Here is a 19730-nt window from a genome sequence, read left to right as displayed (position 1 = left end):
GAGGAGGAAACTGGATAGTGAGTATTCAAGTCAACCCAAGTTTACCACTAACTTGGGATTGAGGCGTAATAGCTATTGTCAAAAGTTTGTAGATACTTATGCAATGAAAACTCATACTAACAATATATGATATTATCCACTTTGCTAGACATTACTATTTCTAATACTTTTGCAATAAGTTTACAAAGAAACAGAGTTATTAGCTGCAACAATTAGTTATGTTTATTCTTAATATTTTAGGAGTGTTGTATTTCATGTTTTGCGCCTGTTGTTTCCTCTGTTTTTTTCTTCATTTCTAGGAGGAATTGGAAGAGGTTTGAGGTGGCGAATAAGAAAGTGGAGCTAGTTCTCACAGTGACTAATACATCAGCTTTTGAGCACTTATAAAAAAACTCAAGTGCTAGTGAGGGGAATACAAGTTGTATAAGCTCAACAAGGCAAGAGAAAAGAGGCCCGCAACCTGGACCAAGTGAAGTGCGTTAAGGATGAGAATGGTAAAGTTTTGGTTAAAGAGATGCAGATTAGGAGCGTAGGTTAGATATGTAATGCATGAGGCGGAGGTGGAAATGAAGACCGATCTGCAAGTCATATCCAAGAGAAGAAGTTTCAAGTTTCTTGGGTCCATAATCCAAGGAGACATAGAGATTGATGAGGATGTTGCGAATCTAGTAGAGTAGGTGGGTAGAATGAAGCCTCACTTAGGGGGGTATTGTGTGATAAGAATGTGATAAAGCTTAAGGTTAAGCTTTATAGAGTGGTGGTTAGACCAAATTTGTTGTATGGGGCAAAGTGTTAGTCAAGTACACCCATGTCCAAAAGATGAATGTAGTAGAGACCATAATGCTCAAATGGATATGTGGGCATACTAGGAGAGATATAATTAGGAATGAAGTAAATGAGATAAGGTGGGAGCGGCTTCTACAGCAGACAAAATGAGAAAAGCGACCTAAGATGGTTTGTATATGTGAAGAGGAGGTGCGTGAATGTGCGACTAAGGAGGTGTGAGGGTTAAGTTATTCAATGAGTTGGGAGAGAAAGAGCTAGACCGAATAACAACTAAGGGGATATGATTAGACAGGACATGATATGACACAACTTCGGCTTACTGAAGACATGATCCTTAAGAGAAAAGTATGGAGGTCATTAGGGTAGAAGATTAGTTGGTAGTCGAGTGGTGCCTCCTGTACACTTCTCCATACTAATAGTATTATTTAGTATTTACATGCTTCTTATTTTTGATGTGTCGTACTATATGTTTCTCATTTTCTCTGTATCTTGCTATTTGTTATATTATTTTCTCCTTGCAACCATGCTTCAATTCTTTTCCTCTCTTCCTTCCTTTTCTCTTCTTTCCTTCTCTTTTCTTCTCTTTTCTACTAAGCCAAGGGTATTTTGAAAACGTTGTTTCTAACCAACAAAAATAGGGATAAGATTTGTGTACATCATGCCCTCCAGCCTCTCCAAACCACATTTGATGGATTATATTGTATACGTTGTTGTTGCTATACCAGTTATGTATCAATTACGTAAAAAGGAGAATGAACCTGCATAATATGAAAATCTTGAATACTCAGGCACGATTTAGCTGCATAACCTACTCCTATGCCATTCCTATTCCTATATCATTCTTTAAATCGTTGAACGTTTGACTGGTTAACAAGAATCATATCCTATTGACTGCATATCAGGAAAATAGAAGTTGTAGGATAATTCTAAATGTTCATTTAACTTCTATACACTACAGTCAAGATTTTTTGCACTATCCGATAATCTAATTACAGATACTTGCAGCCGACTGTTGATGAAAATTCATAATCTCAAAATTAGACAAGTAACTTGGTAAGACATGTTAAAATAAACTGATTCTGATAGTTTATAATTTGCTCTTATGCTGACATTGCGTGGAAGAATTTTACTATGAACACTAATGAGCCAATTCATTCTTATTTCATTATACCTGATAAACCTTTTCTACAGTAATTAGTAGTTTAGCAAAAACAGAAATTCTGCAAACATATACACCTTCATATACGGAAGAAAGCATGATTTGAAACATACCTTGCGTATTGCTTTTAGACAAACCACAAGATTTTCACCCATCATATTGTTAAACAGTGTATCTTCCTCCAACGCGTTTAAAGAATCAGTAAGACAATCAGGTAATCTTTGATAATCCTCTTGATTGACATCACGAGTTTGTCTATCTGTTTCACAAAAAATACAAGTAGAATGATGGATAACATAATATGAATATCTTACTTACGAACAAAGTGATCTTGTTATCAGTTTTCATGTACTCCTCTTTGATAAGTGATAAATCATAGCAAGATAATCACTGATAATGCCCAAAGTTTGTTTTTTCACTGTTAGTTTTTAGAGAAGGAAAAACATAACAATCTTATCTTCTTTTGTTATTGAACAAGTAGGAACATTAGTTTGATAAATGAAAAAAGAAAAATTTATGAAAGCAATACTATTTACTTCATTATAACACAGATATTTATAGGAGTTTACAAGTAAATCAACTCCTAAGGATAAGATTAAAAAACTAAGGATAAGGATAAGGATAAGATAGAGTTTAATTATTCAACAGTAAATAACTACCCTACAATACTGAAAATTTGGACGGATGTAGTTCTTATGCATATTTCTAACACTCTCTTTGCTTTAAGAGCTGCAAACTCCACGTTTTTGACTGAGAAGTTGAAATTTATTGTCTTATAATGGTTTGGTGAAGATATCAGTCAGTTGCTCTTCCGATTTGCGATAGAGGAGAATCACGTCATCGTTATTTTGAAATTCCCTGAAGAAGAAAATCTTGATATTGAAGTGTTTTATTTTCCCATGAAATACATTATTATGAGAAATTGCTATTGAAGATTGATTGTCCACAAATACTTTAATTCCCTTTGTCTGATTCATGTGCAGATCGCCAAAAACTCTCCTCAACCACATTGCTGATGCTGCTGTTGCAGCCACAAATTCCGCCTCTGTAGGGGATTGAGCCACAATGTCCTGCTTCTTTGAGCACCACGAAAACATTCCTGAGCCAAGACTAAAAGAATATCCAAATGTGCTCTTCATGTCATCTGCGGATCCAACCCAATCACTATCAGAATACCCAAGTAGATTTAGATTTATTTTTTTCTGAAACTTGACACCATAATTGATATTTCATTGATGTATCTAACAACTCGTTTTGCTGCTTTTAGATGCACCTCACTAGCACAATGCATGAACCTCGATAGAATGCTTACAACATACAAAATATCAGGTCTTGTAACTGTGAGATACATCAAACAACCGACTAAGCCTCTGAAGTACGTTTCCTCCACTTTCTCTGCTCTGTCATTCTTGTTTAGTTTCTCTTTTTGGTTCATAGGAGTATTCTTCTCCTTGCAATTTTCCATGTTGAATTTCTTGAGAATTTCCTTAGCACATTTCTTCTGGCAAATGAAAACTTCATCTTGTCCCTTCTTTATTTCCATACCAAGAAAATAAGACATCAGACCAAGATCAGTCATCTCAAAAGCCTGCATCATTTCTTGCTTGAAATCCTCGATATGCCTTGTATTGCTTCCTACAATTAGTAGACCATCCACATATATAGACGCAACAAGAATATCAATTCCATGATGTTTAAAATAAAGAGTAGATTCTGATAGACTCTTTTCAAAGCCTAAGCCAAGTAAATGTCCATCTATTCGACCATACCAGGCCCTTGGTGCCTGTTTAAGTCCATAAAGTGTGTTTCTTAACCTATAAACTTTGTCCTCATTTACTTTCTTCACAAAGCCTTCAGGTTGCTCGACACAAATTTCTTCCTGTAGAAAGCCATTAAGGAATGCTGATTTTGACATTCATTTGACACACTTTCCAACCAAACTATGCAGCAAGAGCAAGACGTAACCTGATCGTGTCAAGCCTAGCTACTGGTGCAAATGTATCAAAATAATCCACACAAAAAATTTGAGCATACCCCTTAACTACAAGTCTTGCTTTATGATTATTCACTGAACCATCGACATTTAGCTTGGTTCTAAATACCCATTTCAACCCAATTATCTTTCTATCTTCAGGTTGATCAACAAGCTCCCAAGTCATGTTTTTCTCAATCATAAACAACTCTTCTTTCTTTGAAGCAACCCATTTTTCATCATTTTTGTCTTCATTGTACCTAGCAGATTCACATACTGCTACATTGTATCTCTTATATATATCACTGAGTTGTCGAGTACCGTTGACTGGTAAATTATCCACCATTACATTTTGTCGTGAGAGTGATATTTTCTTCTCAAAAAACTGGGTAGGAGACTTTTTTGCTTTGTCAGAAGTGTTAACGACAAATTTCTTCGACTCTTTCCAACACCACTCTTTATTTTCTATAAAATTGACATCTTTACTAAAGATTTTATTTTCAGTTTGTGGTTGGAAGACTTTATATGTCTTTGAAACTGAACTATATCCAATAAAAATGCCTCGTACAGATTTTTTATCTAGTTTATCTCATTTTACCAGAGGAATGTAGGAAAACAGAGACAAGCAAACACTTTAAGAAAATTTAATGATGGTTTAAATCCATACCAAGCTTCAAACGGAGTTCGGTCTTTCACTGCCTTTGTGGGAAGCCCATTTTGAAGAAAAAACTGATGTATTTGCTGCCTCTGCCCAAAATTTCTTTGGCAAGTTCTTCTCTGCAACATGCATCTGGTCATCTCCATAATGTGTCTTTTTTTTCTCTCGCTTACTCCATTTTTTTGTGGAGTATAGGGAGTAGTAAGTTGATGATGAATCCCTACTTCCTCACATAACATGTCGAACTGGTAAGCAGTGTATTCCTTTCCATTATCTTTCTTACGGACTGAATTTTATAGTTTTCTTCATTTTTTACTTTTGCTTTGAACTTCCAAAAAACATGAGAAGCCTCTGACTTATTCCTTAGAAAACAAATCCAGCACATGCGGGTTGGATCATCTACAAAAATGATAAAGTAAAGACTACCTTTTAGTGAAGGAATCTTTTATGGTCCTGCTATTCCAGTATGAATTAATTGAAATTTGTTCGAGGATCTCCAAGTTGTCTTTGAAAATGGAAGTCTGTTTTGTTTTCCGTATTGGTACGCAAGACAATTTGAAGAATGTACTTCTAAAATAGGTAAGTCCTTAACTATTTTCATTTTTTGCATTTTTACCAACCCTTCATAGAGATAGCGTCCGAGTCAACACTTTCTTTTGCTGAAAAAACAACATGATCCTCCTCAAATGGATCTAATGAGAAACTTTTGCCTCTCATTCTTACTTTAAACATTTCTTGATCTGAAGCATCCTTGATAAAGCAATTATTATCTTCAAAATTTAACTTGTAGACTTTTTCCATCAATTGACCAACACTAAGCAAGTTTTGATCTATGTCAGGTACATAGAGCACATCAGAAATTGTTTTAGTACCTGAATTACTTGGAATAGCAATGGTTTCTTTCCCTCTTACAGGAAGATGGTCGCCATTACCTATTCTGACTTTAGTAATGGTCGTGGGCTTCCATTCCTTAGAGAGAGAAATGTCATTTGTCATATGATTAGTGCATCCACTATCAATCAGCCAACTCTCACCAGATGATATACTTGAAAAACATGTAGCAATAAAGAGTTGATCTTCCTCCTCACCCTCAACAATTTAGCCTTTGCTTCTTGTTGCTGACTATTGTTCTTGCAAACTACAGTTTCATGCCCAAGTTGATTGCATTTACTACATTTAGCATCAGACCTTCTCCAACATTTATACGGTGGATGACCTTTCTTGTTACAATGCTTACAAATAGGATAACTTTTCTTTAAGTGTCCAGTTTTTCCTTTGGTAGTACTTGTTCAAATGCCTTCACCATTCTTCTTTTTCTTCTTCTTTTTGTTTTTGCTTCCATCTTGAGGCTTGGCAAACAATGCTCCATCTGCATTTCCTTCTTCTCTCATGACTCTTCATTGTTCTTGTGCCTGCAAAGCATTCAGTAACTCTGTGAAGGTGATCTTGGACAGATCCTTCGTGTTTTCCAAAGTAGTTATGGTTGCTTTAAATTTTTCTGGCACAGTTACCAAAATCTTTTAAACTATACGCGAATCATTAAACACGGAACCAAGCAATCTTACCATGTTTGCTATGTTCAATAGCCTTTCAGAGTAATCTTTGATCGTTTCAGTTTCTTTCATCTTCTGCATATTGAAATCTCTTATAAGATTTAGCACTTACATACCTCTGATCCTTTCATCCCTTTCATATTTTGCCTTGAGAAAATCCCATATGACTTTTGCTGACTTTAGAGACATAACTCGAGTGAAGATTGAAGAAGATAATGCTGAAATAAACAGGCCTTTGCCTTTGATTTTTTGATTTTCCTGTCTTTATGATTTTTGTCTGGGCCATAGTAGGATTGTTAGGCAACAGAGGAACTTCATAATCCTCTTCGAATTCCTCCCACATATCCATGGCATCTATATATATTCCATCCTTACAGCCCAAATCTGATAGTTATCATCATTAAAAACAGGTGGGGCCATTACAGAAAAACTTGATTCTGCTTCCATGATTGATAAACTTTTCTTGTTGATTATAATCAAAACACCCACGAATCTCTCAAGAAATAAATGCTCTGACACCAATTGTTAATTTTTAGAGAAGGAAAAACATAACAATATTATCTTCTTTTGTTATTGAACAAGTAGGAACATTAGTTTGGTAAACGAACAAAGAAAAATTTATGAAAACAAAGCTACTTACTTCATTATAACAGAGATATTTATAGGAGTTTACAAGTAAACCAACTCCTAAGAATAAGATTAAAAAACTAAGAATAAGGATAAGGATTAGGATAAGATAGAATTTAACTACCCAACGGTAAATAACTACCCTACAATACAGACAATTTGGACTGATGTAGTTCTTATGCATATCTCTAACATTCACAAACCACATGCACTTATTTTTACTACGTATTGTAGAGCTTAACTTCTATACAATATGTAAAAGAATTGCCAAACCACATAAGCGGTAACTTCAAGTAAGCTTCTATTAAAGGTGGTTTAGTAACATTAAAATTGAAAGGAATGTTGCCTGGGTAAAATGAATTGATAGTGTGAAAATTATTAATACTGTTTTAGTGTATATAATAAGTCCAACATTATATCACAAAGTCATTCGAGGAAGTTTTAATCCATGTTATTCTGGGAGTGCAAGAATACTTGTAGACGAAAAATAATAACTTCATCCTCTATTCCTTTCTATCCAAACTAAGAAAACTCAACTTCTGGTACAGGTTCATTATATATTTTCTTTTTTCATGAAATTGCACATACTTTTGGTTCTTGTTTCTATTTCCTTTTTTCATTTCTTCTGCCTAAAGGTATGTGAATGAATATAAGGGCAACTATCAAGTATATTGATGAACAAGTGTAATATGTTATGTGTAGGTTACGCGCACATCACAGGTTTGAACTCCTTCTGTAGGCAAAAGCATGATATTGCAGTGGAAAAAATAAGTGGTCCCATTATTCACTGAGTTTTGAATATATACGAGAGCAGCTAAATTCTGCCAGGACATATTTTAATGCTATCAAAGGAGAAGATAACCTTTGCCTACACTAATTGATAAAAGTAGCTGATCCCAACAGAAATGATATGCATTCCAGGCTTAAACATAAAATTCAAGGGAAAAAAAGACTTGAAAAAGGCAATATATCACGGAAGATACGGTAAACGGAAAACTGCTAAATAATTGTCTAACTTACCTACTGGTGCAGGAAGGCTCAACTTTTTCCGCAAGCCATCAATCCCAGCAGTCATTATAGAAGCAAGTCCCATGTATGGGTTCGCACACGCATCAAATGCAGGACATACGAAATTGGCTTACAACAATAGCTCCAGGAAGTGTACAAGTACTAATTTTTGCATATGTGTTTTCTTTGTGTCAGGTAATAAATCGTCCATTCCATTCCTTAGAATATAGGCGCTCATAACTACAAAATAAATTTCGAATGGTAACTAAATAAGGGAAACTTAGAATCAAGGACCATGTCAGGTAGTTAAGGGTTGATGGGAAGTGCAATTATGCATAGACATACTCAAATGACGAATCTTTTTTGTAAGAGGAGACTGAACCCAAAGAGAACAGAATTTCATTTCTCTATGCAATATTCCATTATGCAGAAACTTTAGATTGAAAATATTATTTAATTATTGGAAAGGCTAGACAAGTTTGAGCAAAAGAGATACTTCAAAGTGCGAGAAAAGAAAATGCGAGAAATAAAAGCAAAAGATATCGGGTGTTCTGATAGGAATTTTAAAAGAGGAACGTTCTTCACTTGATTTAGTCACTAGTAAGTCCACTTAGCTCAAAACAAACTTATTTACTACAACCAAGGGGTGCAAAAAGTGGCAATTCTGCTTAGTTTTTAGACTTAGTTTCTTTTCATTCAACACCTAAGTAATTCAATATGTTAATTGGAAACCTATCTGCATAAATCTTTCATAAAATTTAAAATTGGAAATAGTTCTTTCCTACTATTATCTAGTTTAAACTATAAGCATTTCACCTATTCTGAAAAAACAAAGCTTAATGTAAAATGCCTTTAGAAGACATCTTACTACTTAGAAATCTTATCATAATATTTAAAGATATTATGAAAAACCAATTTTCCTATTATTTTTGTGATTTTGGTTAAGGAGACATTTATTGGGATGACAAAAGTGATAACAAAAGAAACATAAAACCAAAAGGATGATATATATTTGGATGGACAATTAGCTCAAGGAGATCATAATTCAATCTCAAAATCATATTGAGAGTGAAAGAAATACTATTTACACGGTCAACGCATTTAAGTTGAATGTCAACAAGTAAAGGAACCTCTAACCTTGTAGGATGTGGTGCAGTAAATGCAAGTACGGAAGGAAGATGATCTAACACCCCACTCATGAATGCTTCCCCAATCTTGGAAATACCATACTGACTTGATCCATCAGATGCCTTAAAGACGTTAATTCCATTGTTGGACAAACTAATATGCACACTAGATCCACAGCCATACTCATCTAATGAATACCTAAACAAAAAGGGAAATAAGGTTAGCAAAGCACTTGTTCATTGATAATAGCCAAAAATCTCGATCGCATGTTATTCTTAAACTTCCTAATTGTTCTGAAGATTTCCATGAATGGAATAGAGAATTGCAGAGATGGGATTCAGATGAAAATTTTGTTTTATTTTTGTCTGAAAGCTTGGCATATCATTAAACTATACACCCCTCTCGTGCTTATGGAAAAGAAAATTATATTTCTTTTTCTGTGTTTTCCAATGTAGATATAACTCTCTCATCACAAATTTATCTCGATCTACGGTTAATAGGGTTGCAAAGGGAGGAAGCATGGAGTTGGTAGAAATAATTGGAACTAATTGGGGTGTATGTTAAATTTTAAAAGGCATACATTCATATGGGGGGGGGGGTAAGAAATGATGAAACTGTATGACAAGCAAGTCATATTTATAAGTTGAAAGTTCATACATATGCTTATAAACCAAAAAAGAAAGCATAACTAGGAAAACATGCTTTGATGAAACTTCAAAAGAAGCAAACACATGTCTGCACTAACTAGTAAGTAGACAAGAAAATGTCACCTAAAAATACTATGGAAATAATGGTACTTACTTTGGCAAAAAAGTTGGATGATATCCAAATTTCCTTCCTACTGTTCTTATGACTTCACGTGTATAAATTAATCTATCAGCAGCTCCAAAACAATCTGTGTATTCAAGCCCAATCTCAAATTGACCTTTCCCAGCTTCTTTATGTAGCTGCATATTTGAAAGCGACAGCATAAAGGGGAGTAATCTTCATGAAACTGAAAAATTTTACTCCTCTAATCCATCGCACTCTTCCCTTTTTAGTCTGTCCCAAGAAGAATAATATTTTTCTATTTTTAGAAACTCTTTTATGTTAACTTTTTCATTTGACCCTTTAGTGACACACTCTTATAGCAATAGGATATCATGCTCCAATAAATACCACCATAAAAATGAGACAGATGAAGTATAAGATTAAATATGTTGGATATATCTTACTTATAGTAGGTAAATAAAGATACTATTTCAGGACAGTTAAATGCCATCATACTATTATATGTGAAAAAAGAACTTGTCATGGAGGCTTATAACTCTTATTCCTTTTATATTCTCTCTGTTTTTTCTTTCATTATCCCCTGAGATCTGGGATTTAGGCCAGAGGTGTTTGATGTTGTTCATGAATAAATTATCCATGTAAATCATGTCATGAAACAACATGTATGTATTTCCCAAAAACTACTTTGAAAATGAATGAAAAATCGACCAATCTCGATACTTCACTTTCAATGCTTCTCCTAGCTATGATGGTATGACAAGAAATAGTTCTCCAGTGTATGAAGGATAATGACACAGATTTGAGTTTTGAAAGTTAAAAACAGTTTTGAAGATAATCGAGGAAAAGAACTCTCGTGACACTAACAAAAGTAAGAAAAGCATATCTTCATAAGTTAAGTAAAATAAATAATTTTCATCAAAAAACAAATTAATAAGAAACCATCACTCTGTAGGAGTAGTGGTGTTATATTACATATTTATGATGTTATTTAATTCATAAATAGTACTTGTGAGGAAAAAGGATCCTGTTTTTAGTTCACCTCACAAGTTAGCTTATGAGATCGGGATCGACCCAAAGAAGGAAACAACCCATTCTCTCAATGAGTGTGGGACACTCTAAAGAATGCATGATACTATCAATAAGGCAAGAACAAAATTCCTAGAGTCGAAAAATCCAATTAAAGCGGAATAAATGGATATACATGATAAATCTCCTACTTAGCTACAAGACTGTTTGCAAGTTGCAACAATATGAGAAACATCAAATTTGGAAGCAAACTTTCAAGAAAATAAAGACTTACATAATCTACTGAAATATTCAAGGACTGAAGATAAGTGAGCATCTCCTCGAGCATCGGGGATGCCATATCAAATGCTGTTGTATGACACTTCCTCCACTTATCCGATGATTCAAACTCTTCTTTGTCATTCCTGTGTGAATTAATTATACATATTTAGCATAACATGTTTAGAAAAGAGCTCGAGAAACATATGTGATGGAAGACTATAAACAAAACTATTATAGGAAGCGTTCTCTCACATACTTTATTACACTCTCCAGAAGGTAAAATTCAACTTCAAAGCCTGCAATCATGACCTAAAAATGTAGATCCACGTTAGATCAATAAATTTTCAACTCTTTGCTGCACAAGAAATTAGCCATACCAAGCCAAATTCATCTTTTAAAATTTGTGAGACTTTGCGCAAAGCTTCTCTTGGACAATAGTCCCATGCTTCACCCGATTTAGTACACATGTTAGCCAATACCATTTCTTGTTGTTTTGCCCTGGACAAAAAAGTGCACATTAGAACATGATTTCAAATGTTCTTCAATATAATGACCAATTTACAGAAAAAGTATTAAGCCTACTGCATGGTTGCTATTTAGAGGTCCATACACTTCATTGTGAATGTGAACCCACAATTACAATGGTTTCAATCGTAACAAATAAGATTGAGCACCTTAGATACAATCGTAAATCTTCTTCTGCAGACAAGCAATAACACCATAGCATTCGACAACCATGTGCGTACAATCTTAGACAAGTCACTAAGTAAGTGTTCCTTCAGTTTCCTATTGCGTTCTCAAAGTATATAACGATCCAATAGCAGATATTCTCTCCTTCATGATTAGCAGTGCACCTAATGGAGTTCTTCCCTTTAGATCTGGTTGTTAATTATGGTATATTTGAATAGTGCAGATATGAGAATATTTTTAATATGGTATCATCAAATAGTCTAGATATAAGAATATTTCAGAATTCCTTTAATAAGGTAGTTAGAAAATTGTGTAATATTTTATTATTTTCTTTCCTTATTTACATTAACTGTAACAACTATTTAATCCCATCAACTTGCGGGAATGAACAATCAATTCAATTTCTAATATCTCCTTTTCTTCTTCTAATTTCTCATGGTATCAGAGACACTGGGTTTGAGCCCCCTCTCTAAATGTTCTTCTATTTCAGTAATAGCAAATGAAAGAAAAAAACAAAAATAAATAGAGGGACTGATCAACGGGTTGCTAAATCAACTATATCAGAAAACCGTCGAGCCTCATCTCTCTTTATCTTTAGTACTTCTTCTCGTGACAAAAAAAGTCTCATAATGGATGGATCATCTCAATCTATCACTTTAACTTGAGCAGATTATAATGACTTCTTTTAGTATCAAATATCAAGGTAAATATAATCAGCTGCTTGCACAATACAAATTGGTATCTCCTTTTCTTATGTCGCACATTCTTCGTCTTAGAAATAATGGATTCTTGATTCTAGTTTTTCTGGTCATATTTTTGGTAACAAAAACACTTCCTCTAATCTTACAATCCCTTTTACCCTCTCTACTGTTACTTTGGTGAATGGGCGAAAGACGATTGTAAAAGGGATAGGTATAGCTCATCCTTTGCTTTTCATAACTTTAAAGTCAGTCATTTTTGCACCTAAATGTCCATATAATCTTATTTAATTAGCAACTTAATAAAAAGCCTGATATGTGTTTTAACTTTTTTTGATGATTCTGTTATTGTGCAGGATCGGAGTACCGAACAGGTGATCGGAAAAGAATATGAATCACAGAGAATGTAATTTGTACCTACTGGCTATCCTAACACCACATGTTGCTTTCACTTTTGTTGTTTCTTCTTAATTACTCCATAGTCAGTTGGGTCATTCAAGTTTATTCAAATTTCAAAACACAATACCAATTATCTGGATTATTTTTGTTAGAATGTGAGTCGTGTCATCTTGGTAAGCACACTCGTGCTTCTTTCTCAAAACACGTAAAGCCACCTCTATGTTTAAAAATATTCATTCGGATATATGAGATTCAGGTTGTGTCACTTCTTCCTTAAACTTTCATTGTTCTATTACTTTTATTGATGATTATTCTTGATGCACGTGGTTATTTTTAATAAAAAATAGATCAGAGCTACTCTCTATCTTTCAAAATTTGTGTTGAAATTCACAATCAATTTGGTATTTCCATTAAGAAGTTAATCAATGATAATGCCCAAAAGTACTTTTGTACTTCTCTCTCTTCCTTTATGTCATCCTAAGGCATATTGCACTTATCTTCTCGTGCACATAGTCATCAACAAAATGAAGTTGTTGAGCGAAAGAAAAAACATATAATTAAAACATCTCGAACATTTCTAATTCACAATCATGTCCCTTTACGTTTCGGGGTGATATCATTATTACTGTTTTTTATTCAATCAATAGATGCCTCCGTTTGTTTTGCAGTACCAGAGTCCTCACTTAGTCCTCTATCCAGGCAAAAGTTTGTTTCTCCTTCCTCCACTACCCCTACTCCCGGAAAAGATAAACTTCAGCACAGGGCTTTTAAATGTGTCCTTATCGAGTATTTCGTATACAAAATAGTTACAAAAGCTTTATTCCTCAATAATAATAGGCTTTAGTAGGGATTTGAACCCTAGTCTAGAGGGTGATATCTCTAGCTTCTACCAATAGCACAAGGGTCATTCTATGTTTTTTATGGTGCACTGTTCACTATATCCTAATTTCTACCAGTTTTTCTAAATATATATATATATATATATATATATACATATGATTTTTTTGGAAGTTAGCGGGTGCACGTGCACCCCCTCCATATAGTATGGGTCCTCCCTCGTGCACCCCCTCCATATAGTATGGGTCCTCCCCTGGCTTCACTCCAATTCTTAAGGTCTATGTTCGACAACCTCAACCTCCTACCCTTGCTAATCCAATTGGTATGACACTGATACGGGTGAACAAAGCAATATGGTGACTCATTACTTGCTCCAACCTAAGATGCTCAAACTCTCCAAAAATGTTGCCATGCCTATGTCGGATTTTTCAAAATTACACAGTCTTTGGAGGATCCGACATGCACATATCGACACTTTTGAACGTTTCGAGCGACATAGGCTCCAATAATAACTTCTGCTTCGGTAGAGCACTTATTGATGATATTCTTATTAGAACTACTGCAATTAAGTTCCTATTTATTCTTATTTAAGTTATCATTCATCGTTTCCACCTTGATATCATCCCCTTCGTGAATAGTTTATCATCATCCAAAGTTCCTAAGACTGTGGCATAAGCACTGGTTCATCCAGGTTAGCGTCAAGCTATGATTGAGGAGATGACTGCTTTGCATGATAATGATGTTTGGGATCTTGTTCCTTTACCTAAAGGAAAAACCACAGTTGGTTGCCATTGGGTATTCATAGTTAAGGTAGGCTTGGATGGAGCTATTGATTGTCTCAAATCAAGATTGATTGCTAAGAGATATACTCAATTTTATGGCACTAGTTATGGATATACTTCTTCACCAGTTGCCAATAAGGCTTTTGTCCGTCTTCTCACCTCTATGGAAGCAATGAATCATTGGCCCCTTTTTCAGATGCAACATAAAAAATGCATTCCTACATAGAGAACTTGTTGAAGAGGTATATATGGAGCAACTACCAGGGTTTGTTGCTCAAGGGAAGTCCAGAATAGTTTGTAAACATGATTGATACCTCTATGGTCTCAAGTGATCTCTCAAAGCATGGTTTGGTAGTTTTCAAGCGGTTATCCAATAGTTTGGAATGATCTGAACAGAAGTTGATCACTCTGTATTCTATAGGCATTCATCTCATGGATAAAATATCTTTTTAATTGTTTATGTTGATGGTATTGTCATCACAGGACATGATCATGAAGGTATTTCTCAACTCAAATAGCATCTCTCAAGTCACTTTCATACCAAGGATTTGGGCAAGTTGAAATGCTTTCTAGGCATTGAAGTGACACAGTTTGGACATGGTATTGCTATTACTCAAAGAAAATATGTCTTAGACATTTTGAAAGATGTTGGTCTGTTGGATGAACAGTCCAATGAATCCAAATACTAAGCTTATTCCAGGATAGGGGGAGCCTCTAAAAGATCCTAGCAGATACCAAAGACTTGTTAGCATACTCAACTATCTTACGATCTAGCGACCAAACATCTCATTTGTTGTTAGTGTAGTTAGACAGATTTTGCAATCACCTTGTGATAGTCACTGCAATCTAGAAATTGCATCCGGCATTATATCAAAAGCTCTCCCAGAAAAGATTTACTGTATGAAGATAAAAGACACACCAACGTTGTAAAATATCTTGATGCACCTTGGGCAGGATCTCCTTCTGATAGGCGGTCCACTTCAGGTTATTGTATTCTAATTGGACTCAATCTAAGATCTTGGAAAAGTAAAAAGCAAGTTGGCATATCTAGATAAAGCGAGGCATAATATCGAACTACGGCACTAGCTATGTGTGAGCTTATATGGTTGAGACAACCTCTCCAAGAATTGAAGATGGAAAGAATTGAACCGATGACATTAATTTGTGTTAACAAAATTGCACTACATATTACTTTTAATGCCGTGTTCCATGAAACAACGAAACACATTGATAAAGATTATCACTTCATTTGAGAGAGAAGATTGATTCTGGATATATCACCAGAAGTTTTATCAATTCAAAAGATCAATTGGCAGAAACTTTCAGAAAATCACTCCAAGGATCCAAAATTGACTAAATTTGTGGCAAACTAGGAGCATATGACTTATACGCTCCAACTTGAGGGGAAGTGTTAATTATGGTATATTTGAATAGTGTAGATATGAAAATATTTAAATATGGTATGGTTAAATAGTTTAGATATGAGAATATTACATAATTCCTTTATTTAGGCAGTTAGAAGATTGTGTAATATTTTATACCTTCTTTCCTTATTTATATTATCTGTAACAATAATTTAATCCCATCAACTCGAGAGAATGATCAATCAATTCAATTCCCAATATGCCCTCTTCATCTTCTTCTTCTAATTTATCACTGGTTAACAAGATATTGGATAAATTTGAAAATGTTTTGTATTGTTTCTAAGAGGCAATATAAACAAAGTTGAGAACTCCCTATTCTCAAAAATTGAACAAATAAAAGAGGCTCTTCCCTAATTGTAAAATACATGGTTTCTCAGGGAAATTAATATAGAAACCTACAGTCCATATTGCAAAGAAATGAAATAATGAAACATGAATTCATGAGGTTAAAAATAATAGACATGTACACAAGCAGTACCATGGAATTCTGCATATGGTTGATAAATCAGGAACAATTGTTATCAAACCCAAACAGGTGATCTTAGTGTCCTCTACTGGTGAATCAGATACTGAACTTATCCCCATACAAGCACGAGGTAAGCCTATACCATGTTTTTTCACAAAGTTATTGAAATGTTGTCGTGGGATACCCTGCAAGTGATGCAGAAGAAAGAATCAAATTCAATAAGTACACTTTTTCCACTAGACTAAGAGCACCAATCATTATCTAACATCATGTAGTGAAGATAATCAAAATGGCTGAACATTATACTGATGAACTACCTTGTCTTATCACAATAAGAAATGTTTTACAAATTCAAGTTCTCAAATTTCATCAAATAAAGAATCATCTTACTTTTAGCCGACGATAACTTTTTATTTGAGGTAAGATGTTCTTACGGTGAAACAACCTTTCACCTGGTTCGTCATACTTGTTCTCTTAGCAGTATGTCTGAGAGCATTGATCCAATAAAATAAGGAGCTAGGTCAGATTGAGCTCAATTCCAGTGGTTCTTAACCTTCTCAAATGTGATCCTAACAAAATATCTAACGTTTCCGATTTTTGAATCAGAAAATGAATTATAAACCGATGGAACAATTGCCATTAGGATTTTGCCTAATTTTTTCTCATGCTAAAGGAAAATCTATCAACAACAAAGCAAAGAACCATAGACTGACATCAAAGCCATATGAGGCTTGACAAGTTGGTAGAATAATTCTAGTCCAAGTCCAATCATTTGTGCTAAGGATAAATGTGTGATCACTTGTTGGTGATCCTAACAAAATATCTAACGTTTTCGATTTTTGAATCAGAAAATGAATTATAAACCGATGGAACAATTGCCATTAGGATTTTTCCTAATTTTTTCTCATGCTAAAGGAAAATCTATCAACAACAAAGCAAAGAGCCAAAGACTGGCATCAAAGCCATATGAGGCTTGACAAGTTGGTAGAATAGTCCAAGTCCAATCATTTGTGCTAAGGATAAATGTGTGATCACTTGTTGGTTTGAATGGCCTAATCTCTACATATGTTCTTAATTGAACAGAAAGAGGCAAGTATGCTTCTTGTCCAAGAAACACAGTAGGCATAGCAAAAATTTCAGTGGTAAATAATGCTTTCTCCTTGTATCCAGAGTGCTCTTGAAAACCACTTTCTGGTTTACTATTCAGATAACACATTTAAAATTTAATATTATAGTTTATCCATGCCTTATAATTAAATAACATACATATTTATATGTTATAAGTTGATGATCACATTCTTTACACTAATTTTTTGATGTTCAGCTTGAGCCCAATAAGTAGTCCCATGGTCAAGTATGTTAATGCAAATTGCAATTAACCATAACAGGTTGCTAAACCAACTGCTTTAAAAGAGATATCAAGGTAAATGTATATTAAAAATAACTTGGGCAATTCATCATCTGAGGATCAAACTCATTTCCTGTCTCGTTAGGGAATAAAGGCACGCTTGTCCCTGCTTACACACAGGGTACAGGAAGACCAAGTTCCTTACAATTTTGAGTGCAGAAATGTGCTTTATTTTCCAACTGCCTTATCAAATTTGGGCTATCGCGGGTATTGTAAATATTATCATTATATAATCATTATCATAAGGAAAACTCAGTAACTTAAAAATAAAGGCAGCTTACTCAGCATCTATGCTGGCCAGAAGCATCTATCCAAATCAAGCGAACAAGGGTAACATCCTTTGATGAACCATTTAACTCTTCATTCTGGAAGGAAGATGATTCATGAGGTTCTACATCAGACTCTATTGAAGAATTCTTTACTGAGCTATGTAACTCTTCCTTTATGAAGGGAAATGATATATGAGGTTCGTCAGAATCTTTTGAAGAGTCATCAAGTTTCTGTAATTTGTACAACTTCTTTGCATTTTCTGAAAATATGTCTTTAACAGCTACGACAGCTTTTGTAATTGAAAGATCACCCTCAACCATCGCATCTCGTAGAATAGAGAATACCACTTCACGTGCTCTCTTTGCACCTGCATTAGAACCAAGTTTAGATAATTTAAGGAGCATATCAGTGTGTGCATCCGAGAAATAGTCAACATTTGCAGAAACATTTACAAATTTCAATAACATCATCTATCACCAATAGTCTATATACAATATTTTGCAATAGGGACTCAGCGTCATTGTTGAAGTTTGCCTCACTGTCACCTCAAAGATGTAGGATTCGCCTAAACTCGGCTGAATGGTGAGGTTTGGCCCACCATCACCCAATGTTGTAAATGGAGTGGCTTTGTTACCAGCCCATTCCATTAGTGATATTATCCACTTTTGGCCTAAGTCTACACGACTTTAAGACACGTCACTAGGTTCCAAGACTTGTTTCCTTATATACCCAACATTTGTCTCAATTTGCCAATGTTTCCTCTTTTTTTCCTTCCACTTCCTATTCTATTTTATTGGATAATCCGACTAGGCAGTCTAAATATAAATATCCTGAAAATGTATTACACTTCATCATATCATATATATCATATCATATATCATTATAAGTGGGAAGCTCCAAAGTAAAAAGTTGAATTACCATTTTTCCTTTTTACTAAATTAAAATTGGATTAATCATTTAATTAAATACAAATATTTTAATTACATAATGGCAGAATTTAAGTCCTTTAGCCCTTTAATAATTAAATTATTATTTTCTTGATAAATGAGTACATTGATGTTGTTTTTAATTTTAATCATAATTCTCATAACGGAAGAATTTGAAAAGTTATGATAGATTAAAACAATGTAACCATCATCATATCATATCATTCATATATTATATTATTATTATTATTTTATTTTTTATTATCATATGTCATCATATCATATTATATAATTGTTATTATATTTTATATTATAAGTGAGAAGATGCTTTGTCTAAAGTTGGATTAAGAAAAGACACTTCAACTTTTTAATTATCATTATCATATTATTATAAATAATAATTAATTATCATCATATATTATTTTAAGCATGAAGCTCAAAACTTAAAAGTTGAATTACCATTTTTTCCCCTCTAATAAATTAGAACTTATATATATATATATATATATATATATATATATATATATATATATATATATATATATATATATATTAAATCTTCTTATTCTCATTTCATAATTTTGACCTTTCAAATTTCGAACATAAATGTAAATAAAAATAAAAATGAGTAATTATCAAGAAATTAAAGTAGATTCATGTATCTTTAAAATTAAATTTCATCTATCTTTTTTATATTTATTTTAACAATAATTTATGTGATTTTTCATGTTTCCATAATTTTGTTCTATAAATTTAATTTTTTCAAGAAGAACTTTTATTTACCACTCCTACAATTCTTGTATGTAGAAACTCTAAACATGTGAAATAATGTCACAATTTGAGGTGAAAGTTGTGAGATTCCCTTATGAAGTTACGAGAAT

General features: G+C 33.8%; 1 pseudogene; it reads right to left on the bottom strand.

Moving 5' to 3' along the window:
- LOC101257177 (protein fluG-like) overlaps positions 1-19730 on the bottom strand; it is a 39262-nt pseudogene that overhangs the window by 493 nt on the left and 19039 nt on the right.

This window comes from Solanum lycopersicum, chromosome 6 (genome assembly GCF_036512215.1).
Source record: "Solanum lycopersicum chromosome 6, SLM_r2.1".
Classification (NCBI taxonomy): domain Eukaryota; kingdom Viridiplantae; phylum Streptophyta; class Magnoliopsida; order Solanales; family Solanaceae; genus Solanum; species Solanum lycopersicum.
Note: the sequence above shows the minus strand (reverse complement) of the source record. Positions and strands in the feature narration are given on the sequence as shown.